Source organism: Podarcis muralis, chromosome 2 (genome assembly GCF_964188315.1).
Source record: "Podarcis muralis chromosome 2, rPodMur119.hap1.1, whole genome shotgun sequence".
In the NCBI taxonomy this organism is placed as follows: domain Eukaryota; kingdom Metazoa; phylum Chordata; class Lepidosauria; order Squamata; family Lacertidae; genus Podarcis; species Podarcis muralis.
Window position 1 is genome coordinate 14,804,062 of NC_135656.1, and position 9,230 is coordinate 14,813,291.

At 47.7% G+C, this 9,230-nt stretch overlaps 1 protein-coding gene across 1 annotated transcript in view; it reads right to left on the reverse strand.

Annotated features, from left to right (window-relative positions):
- ACVRL1 (activin A receptor like type 1) overlaps positions 1-8,999 on the reverse strand; it is a 54,295-nt gene extending 45,296 nt beyond the window's left edge. The window contains exon 1 of the mRNA XM_028710519.2: positions 8,466-8,999. The gene's annotated coding sequence lies outside the window, so the exon portion shown is untranslated. The remainder of the gene's footprint in view (positions 1-8,465) is intronic.
- Between the last annotated feature and the right edge of the window lie 231 nt (positions 9,000-9,230).

The following is a 9,230-nucleotide window of genomic DNA, read 5'->3' on the forward strand; positions in this document are numbered from 1 at the left end:
ATATCTCATCGCCTACTGTCCACAAATGATTGGTGGCAGCTCTTCATCCAGTCTCAAGTTAATTTTCCTGGACCAATCTGTGTGCAGCTAGGGAGCCGCCTAGCGTAAAATCAAGTGATGCTCAGAACCCGTCAACCTCAGGTATTGACTTCTGCAAATTCGCCCTGAGGCAGAAGGGTGAGCAATAGCAATCTGGTACAAGTGGATAACAGGAATGCAGCATCTCTCTCTTTCTCTCCCCTCCCCCTTTTATGGCATTAAATAAATATTTCTCTTTATATAGCCACAAGGGCAAATGTTTACTGCACCTTCGGATTTGCCAATTAAAAGAACTTACTGTAATGTATTTATTTTTTCATTACATCTGCTTAATCATCCTAAGTTCTACTAACAAGCATGCTGTTGGCCACAAGCTGCCAGAACAAAGTCCAGGGCCTCTGCGGGCTAACGCACTGGAAGGGGACTGTGCAGAATCTCCAGCAGTCAGGAAGTGGGATTTCCGTGTCCTGGCATGGGCGGTTCTTGCAGGGGGGGATAAAGGATGCCGTAGCTATGACAGCAAATATAATAATAGTGTATGCGTGTGCACTTAACAGCTTTTGAATGGATTGCCAAAGCATCACTTCAATGGTCTATCTATCTATCTATCTATCTATCTATCATCTATCTATCATCTATCTATCATCTATCTATCATCTATCTATCTATCTATCTATCTATCTATCTATCTATCTATCTATCTATCTATCATCTATCTATCATCTATCTGATAATCCCAGTCATTTATTGCATGCTAATGGGAACCAAATACCTGTATTTTTGGTCACTAGATCACTGCAGATGGTGACAGCAGCCACAAAATTAAAAGACCCCTGCTTCTTGGGAGAAAAGCAATGACAAACCTAGACAGCATCTTAAAAAGCAGAGACATCCGTATAGTTAAAGCTATGGTTTTCCCAGTAGTGATGTATGGAAGTGAGAGCTGGACTATAAAGAAGGCTGATCGCCGAAGAATGGATGCTTTTGAATTCTGGTGCTGGAGGAGACTCTTGAGAGTCCCATGGACTGCAGGAAGATCAAACCTATCCATTCTTAAGGAAATCAGCCCTGAGTGCTCACTGGAAGGACAGATCCTGAAGCTGAGGCTCCAATACTTTGGCCACCTCATGAGAAGAGAAGACTCCCTGGAAAAGACCCTGATGTTGGGAAAGATGGAGGGCACAAGGAGAAGGGGACGACAGAGGACGAGATGGTTGGATAGTGTCTTCAAAGCTACCAGCATGAGTTTGACTAAACTGCGGGAGGCAGTGGAAGACAGAAGTGCCTGTCGTGCTCTGGTCCATGGGGTCACGAAGAGTCGGACACGACTAAATGACTAAACAACAACAACAGACAAATGCATGGAGTATAGCTCTACCAATGGTTCTTCTTGGTCATGACAGGTAAATAAAGGTAAAGGTAAAGGTACCCCTGACCGTTAGGTCCAGTCGCGGATGACTCTGGGGTTGCACGCTCATCTCGCTCTATAGGCCGAGGGCGCTGGCGTTTGTCTGCAGACAGCTTCCGGGTCATGTGGCCAGCATGACTAAGCCGCTTCTGGAGAACCAGAGCAGCGCACGGAAACACTGTTTACCTTCCCGCTGGAGTGGTACCTATTTATCTACTTGCACTTGACGTGCTTTTGAACTGCTAGGTGGGCAGGAGCTAGGACCGAGCAATAGGAGTTCACTCCGTCGCGGGTATTCGAACCGCCGACCTTCCGATCGGCAAGCCCTAGGCTCTGTGGTTTAGACCACAGCGCCACCCACGTCCCTGACAGGTAAATGAAACCCCTATTCAGTGTGCCTCTGAAGGCCAGTTGTTGGGAACAAAAGCAGGAGAGGGCCATTATTGCCCTCATGCCCTGATAGTGAGCTTTCCAGAGATATTTGGTTGGCCATTGCGTGGGACGCAGGATGCTGCACTAGAATGACCCTTGTTCCAATTCAGCAGGGCTCATCGTACGGTCATCGTTTTTGACATTTAAAAACCCCTTAAATGACATGAAGCTGAGCAGGAAGTGGAACTGATTATACAAGTCGGAACTTGCTGCCAGTGCAGGATTTTGCTGCTGAATGGAACGGGTGCTAACATTTGGCATGTGCTGATGTGGTCACCTTCAGGGTGCACTGAAGCCACACACCAGAAAAAATGCAGCGGTCATTGCGGTTTGAGGCTTGTGAGCCGGCCGCATGGTGAAGCAATTGCACAGTTGCTCCACCGCAGGCAGAATTTGGCAGGTTTCCTCGTAAGCCACATTTCCTGCTTGCCAGCTTGCTTACGGGAACGGATCCCAATTTCCACACTCACAAGACCTCCTCTTTGTACCTTTGTCGCTGTTGGGATTCAGCCACATAGTGGATAATTCGGACGGCACAATGAAAGTTGACTTGGCACTCTTGTGTAACAAACAATCCCCACCCCCACACATATCCAAACCCACGCCCAGATTTTGCTATAAGGAAAGTGATGGGAAAATGCACTAAAAAGTGTGGGATGACACGTGCTCGACACAACATCATATAACCTCCCCACAAACAAATCAGAATGAACGCTACATGTTATGTACTGAGCTGAATCCCAGAACAATAGGATCCAGAATGCAGCAGTCTGATTGGTCCACAGGAGCCACCCAATCCAGCTCCAGGTGGAAGTGAATCAGCGACCTGATTGGCATGCAGGAGAGGCCAATCAGACTTCTGGAGAAGGTGAATCCGCAACCTGATTGGCCTGCAGGAGCAGCCTGGAATTAGCCAATCACACGGGGCCCATTGTGTAAATAATGTGTATGCTGTATATAGCTAGACGTTTTGGGGAAAGTTTCATTCATTGCTACTATGAGCTGAATAAAGAGCATGAAATTCACACTCAACTCCGAGTATATTTCCTTTTGGTGGTTCCCTTGCTGAGAGAAGCCAAGTTACAGGGAACCAGGCAGAGGGCCTTCTCGGTAGTGGTACCCGCCCTGTGGAACGCCCTCCCACCAGATGTCAAAGAGAAAAACAACTACCAGACTTTTAGAAGACACCTGACGGCAGCCCTGTTTAGGGAAGCTTTTAATGTTTAATAGATTATTGTATTTTAATATTCTGTTGGAAGCCACCCAGAGTGGCTGGGGTATAAATAATAAATAATAAATTATTATTATTATTATTTTATTATTAACGGAAGTGGTGTGCGGTGTTGGCAAACAAAGTCAGCAATGCAGCCCCTGACCTGCCCCCGTGCTGCTGGGCTGGCTGCTTCTGCCCCCATCCCAATCTGTAATATGTCACGAGTATAATACTCGTTGTAGGATCTTTGTAAGGATTGCTGAGAAGAAGATGACAAGAAGAAAAGTCCTCTATAAACGCCAAGTACGATTCTGTGGCTGGAAACCTCAAACACATTTGTTGGTTCTGCTTTCTGAGGGCCAAAATAGTACTCACGACTTGGTTCCTTTTTTAAATTAAAAAAATAAATCCAGGGTGTGTGACTTCAAGGATGATATCTGGCCTTGTTTCAAGGTTAGGGGCTGGAGAATTTCCCACGGGTGCAGTCCTCCCTGCAATGACCAGCTATTTTTAAAAACCGAGTGCCTGTGATGGAGTGAAGTGTACACAACTGGGTGACAGATTCGCAACCTAAAGTCACATCCGCACCATGCTTTTAAGGTGCTACGATGCCACGTTAAACAGTCATGGCTTCCCCCGACCAATTCTGGGAGTTGTACTTGAGTTGTTGGAAGGCCCCTCTTCCGCTAACAGCGCTACAACTCTCGGAGTTTCCTGTGAAGAGGGATTTATTATTACACCAGCCACAGCTCTGGGAGGGAAATAGGGACCTCCTAACCATTTTCAGCGCCTGCCAACCTAGCAGTTCGAAAGCACCCCCAGGTGGAAGTAGATAAATAGGGACCGCTTACCAGCGGGAAGGTAAACGGCGTTCCGTGTGCTGCGCTGGCTCGCCAGATGCAGCTTGTCACGCTGGCCACGTGACCCGGAAGTGTCTGCGGACAGCGCTGGCCCCCGGCCTCTTGAGTGAGATGGGCGCACAACCCTAGAGTCTGTCAAGACTGGCCCGTACGGGCAGGGGTACCTTTACCTTTACCTTTAACCATTTTCATGGATATGGAACAACTGATTGGTTCAAAATTGGGAAAGGAGTACGACAAGGTTGTATTTTGTCTCCCTGGTTATTTAACTTACATGCAGAATTCATCATGCGAAAGGCTGGGCTGGATGAATCCCAAGCCGGAATTAAGATCGCCGGAAGAAATATCAACAACCTCAGATATGCAGATGACACAACCTTGATGGCAGAAAGTGAGGAGGAATTAAAGAACCTTTTATTGAAGGTGAAAGAGGAGAGCGCAAAATATGGTCTGAAGCTCAACATAAAAAAAACGAAGATCATGGCCACTGGGCCCATCACCTCCTGGCAAATAGAAGGGGAAGAAATGGAGGCAGTGAGAGATTTCACTTTCTTGGGCTCCATGATCACTGCAGATGGTGGCAGCCACGAAATTAAGAGACGCCTGCTTCTTAGGGGAAAAGGTCCGTTCTTAACCTGAAACTGTTCTTAACCTGAAGCACCACTTTAGAAGAAGAAGAAGAGTTTGGATTTGATATCCCGCCTTTCACTCCCTTTAAGGAGTCTCAAAGCGGCTCACATTCTCCTTTCCCTTCCTCCCCTACAACAAACACTCTGTGAGGTGAGTGGGGCTGAGAGACTTCAGAGAAGTGCGACTAGCCCAAGGTCACCCAGCAGCTTCATGTGGAGTAGCGGAGACGCGAACCCGGTTCCCCAGATTACGAGTCTACTGCTCTTAACCACTACACCACACTGGCTCTAATGGGGCCTCCTGCTGCTGCCGCGCCGCCAGAGCAGGATTTCTGTTCTCATCCTGAAGCAAAGTTCTTAACCCGAGGTACTGTTTCTGGGTTAGCGGAGTCTGTAAGCTGAAGCGTATGTAACCTGAAGCGTATGTAACCCGAGGTACCACTGTAATGGCATATAGAGGAAGCCCACAACTTATGCAGGGGTTATGTTCTGGGGATTGCATCTAAAGCCAAAACTGTGTATAGTCAGGGCTTTTTCTTCAGCAGGAACTCTCTGGAACTCAGTTCCGGCACCTCTCAGGTGGGCGCCATTGCCATTATTAGAGAACAAGAGAGGCGTTCATGGTGAGTTCCGGCACCTCTTTTTCTAGAAAAATAGCACTGCGTATAGCCAAACCTCATTTTTCCTGGAACCCTGTACCCTTTCTGCCCTCTTTTTAATTGTTTTACAAATTTTTGCCACACGCGTAAAGTGAAATGCGCACAAGTTAAATGCATGCAAATTGTAGGCTTACTGCAATAGTTTTGCTCAGGTCTGAGTTTTATTTACTTATTTGAACAATTTATATGCTACTTAATTATAATCAACTCTAATCAGGGTGCAAAAGGATAAAAACCAGATAAAACTATAAAACCAGAATTTCGTTAAAATGCCTGCGGGAATAGAAAGCCTTCAATAGGCCTGATGTCATCTTGTGCTACTTTTACACTGCTAAACTTTTGTTTTGAGAAGCTGCGATGGCTAGGTACAAATAAACTGATCTGATCCAATGGCCTTACAGGGGCTCCCTTAGATAGGCATGTGTATTACTTTAGTTGTGAAGCACACAATTCACATTCCCACCCGCCATTCCACACTTTACAAGGGTGTCTACATTCCTGATGTGTCAGACCAGATGCTTGTGTCTCTCCAGATGTTGCTACACTACAACTCTAATCAGCCCCAGTCAGCCTGGCCAGTGGTCGAGGAAAATGTGATTTGCAGAAATACTCCGAGCATGCGCAGTTTTGCATTGTAGAAACTGACGTAAACCACGGGATAGTTTCTGTTGTCATGAACGGAAATAAAATGAGATTCGCTTGTGCTCACAAAAGTTATGTGTGCAGCATTAGGGAAAATTGCATAAAGGTGTGACTATTAGGGCAAATCTGTACCGTGACGCTAACAAATTTTTGCAAACTTAAATAAATTCACAGACTGGTGTGGAAATGCAGAGAATTGAACTTAAGGTAGGAAAACTGAGAGAAAGCAAAATTGATAGATTCATCTGTTCCTAGCTGGAACCACACACTGGGGCGCAAACCTGGGCCTATGAATATGAGCCTTTGCCAAACAGCTGCAAAAGCAGAAGGGGAGGGTATGATTTGGAGTGGGAAAATGGAGGTGGAGGGGGAAGTGCTTAACCCTTATCCCACCCACTACCATCCTCCTGCAACCTCCTCCTTTCAGCTCTGTTTTCCTGCAACATGGGAGGAATTTAGCATCTCACCAAGGCAATTGTTTGATGGCCAGATGGAGCAATCCTCTTCTCCATTCCCTGCATAATGTTCTGGTGGTTCTTCTGACTCCTTCCCCGCCCCCAGACAATTTTAGGGGGGGCACATGGGGGAGGAGAGGGGGGAATAGCCCCATTGTGCAGGTGGAAGCCTTTGAACAGGGCTTCCGCTTTTGAATCCTGTGCAACGACTCACATCTGCAGTGGTGGCTGACTTAACTGTAGCTTCCTCAGGAACCAGTCATTTAGGAAATTAGAATTTCTCTATACTACCTGGGGACGCGGGTGGCGCTGTGGGTAAAAGCCTCAGCGCCTAGGGCTTGCCGATCGAAAGGTCGGCGGTTCGAATCCCCGCGGCGGGGTGCGCTCCCGTTGCTCGGTCCCAGCGCCTGCCAACCTAGCAGTTCGAAAGCACCCTCGGGTGCAAGTAGATAAATAGGGACCGCTTACTAGCGGGAAGGTAAACGGCGTTTCCGTGTGTGGCTCTGGCTCGCCAGAGCAGCGATGTCACGCTGGCCACGTGACCCGGAAGTGTCTCCGGACAGCGCTGGCCCCCGGCCTCTTGAGTGAGATGGGCGCACAACCCTAGAGTCGGACACGACTGGCCCGTACGGGCAGGGGTACCTTTACCTTTACCTTTATACTACTTGGATTAATAAAGTTGTATCCTGTGCTTTTTCAGGTTGCCCTTTCACTGTGTTCAAGAATGCTACACTAACTATATTTTTAATGGACATGCCTATCAATTTCAGATGAAGACAGAGACAAAATCACTGCAATGGGGGGGGGGGGGAGCCAGTGACCCTCTACATGTTGTTGGGACTCTCTACTGCCATGAGGCCCAGCTAGCATGGCCAATGGTCTGAGCCGATGTGTGTTGTTGTCTAAACACATCTGGAAGGCACAAGATTCTCCACCACTGCCATAAATCCTCTTAAAAGGTAAAGGTAAAGGGACCCCTGACCATTAGGTCCAGTCGTGGCCGACTCTGTGGTTGCGGTGCTCATCTCACTTTACTGGCCGAGGGAGCCAGCGTACAGCTTCTGGGTCATGTGGCCAGCATGACTAAGCCGCTTCTGGTGAACAGCGCACAGAAACGCCGTTTACCTTCCCGCCAGAGTGGTACCTATTTATCTACTTGCACTTGACGTGCTTTCGAACTGCTAGGTTGGCAGGAGCAGGGACCGAGCAACGGGAGCTCACCCAGTCACGGGGATTCGAACCGTCGACCTTCTGATCAGCAAGTCCTAGGCTCTGTGGTTTAACCCACAGCGCCACCCGCGCCCCATATAAATCCTCTTACAGCTGCTCTTATACCTGAAGGAGCATCTCCATGCCCATCGTTCAGCCTGAGGTCCAGCTCCAAGGGCCTTCTGGAGGTTCCTTCACTGCGAGAAGTAAGGTTATAGGGAACCAGGCGGAGGGCCTTCTCAGTAGTGGCGCCCGCCCTGTGGAACACCCTCCCATCAGATGTCAAGGAAATAAATAACTATCTGACTTTTAGAAGACATCTGTTTAGGGAAGTTTTTAATGTCTGATCTTTTATTGTGTTTTTAATATTCTGTTGGGAGCCACCCAGAGTGGCTGGGGAAACCCAGCCAGAGGGGCGGGGTATAAAATTAATAAATCATAATTATTATTGTGGTCAGCTTTCACTGCCAGTGGTTTGGCACCCCCCCCCCAGATTCCCGCGATCCACAAACGAAATATTTCAACCCACCCCTGGAAACATCTGTTTCGATTTTTCTCCGCGAATTGGTGCTGCTGTCTAGCATCGTCCTTGCGGCGTTTTTGCCCAAGGATTTCGCCATAATTCCCAGCTGAGCTGAGCTCAAGAAGAGTCCAAGCAATGGCCAGTTGGTTTTGTGGAGGAGCTCAAGGGAGCTGGTCTGTCCTGTCTGAGAGCCAGGCTAGAAAAAACCGAAGATGCTAAATGCTGCTAGGAATTTGATTTCAGTAGTGATACATTTCAACCTTTTCTCCATTCTTTTATGAGGGGCCTGGTGCCTAAAGATCGGATCTTAGAAATTCCTGTTTGCTTGACAGCTTCTTTTAAAAAATCCCCCCTCAAGTAAAAATGAAAATGTCAGAAACATTGAATCTGACTTACCCAGAAGTCTATGTAGGTGGAAGAGAGTGAAGCTTAGGCACGTCCTGTATCCTGCTGCCTTCCTGGTTTCAACGGGCCTCGGCTAAAAGTTTTCTTCGGTACCAAAGTCTGAAATGCTGTTGCTTTTTTAAAACACCAGCAGATGCATGTATTTAGATCACCCTGGGCAGCTCCTCACCATTCTGGGATGCCTGGCCTGATACAGAATCATGGGTCTCCTTTCCGATGACCGTGCGAACCTTCCTGAATTTTCCAACTTTAAAGGCGCAGCGTCCCCTGATTCAGTCCGAAGCTCCTTCCTGGCAAAGCGTATCCCAGGGAGGCCGGCGTATCGAAATCAAGGTTGATTAAATGGGGAGCAGGAGCCAGGATTCTTTTCTGCAGTCCCCTCTGCACTTTCCCTCTCGCTCTGAAAGCAGTGGTTTGGCAAGCTCTGGAGGTGGGAGAAGTTAAAAATGTTTCTTATTACTGCCTCTTCCTGCTTGGCTTCTCTCCACCACTCCCAGCTAATAAAGCATTTCCTATTGCAAAGCACAGATCTACACACACACACACACACACACACACACACACACACACACACACACACAGTCCCTCCCTCCCTCCCTCTCTCCCCCCAGAACACAGTAGGGTCCTGCGCAATTATTCTTCATGAATCTCCTATTTCTGACAACTAAGTGATTCTTATTGCCTCACCTTACTCTGTTTCATTCCTCCAGCTGATCAGTTCCTTCCCCCCTGTTTTCGTTTTCAGAATCCAATTGA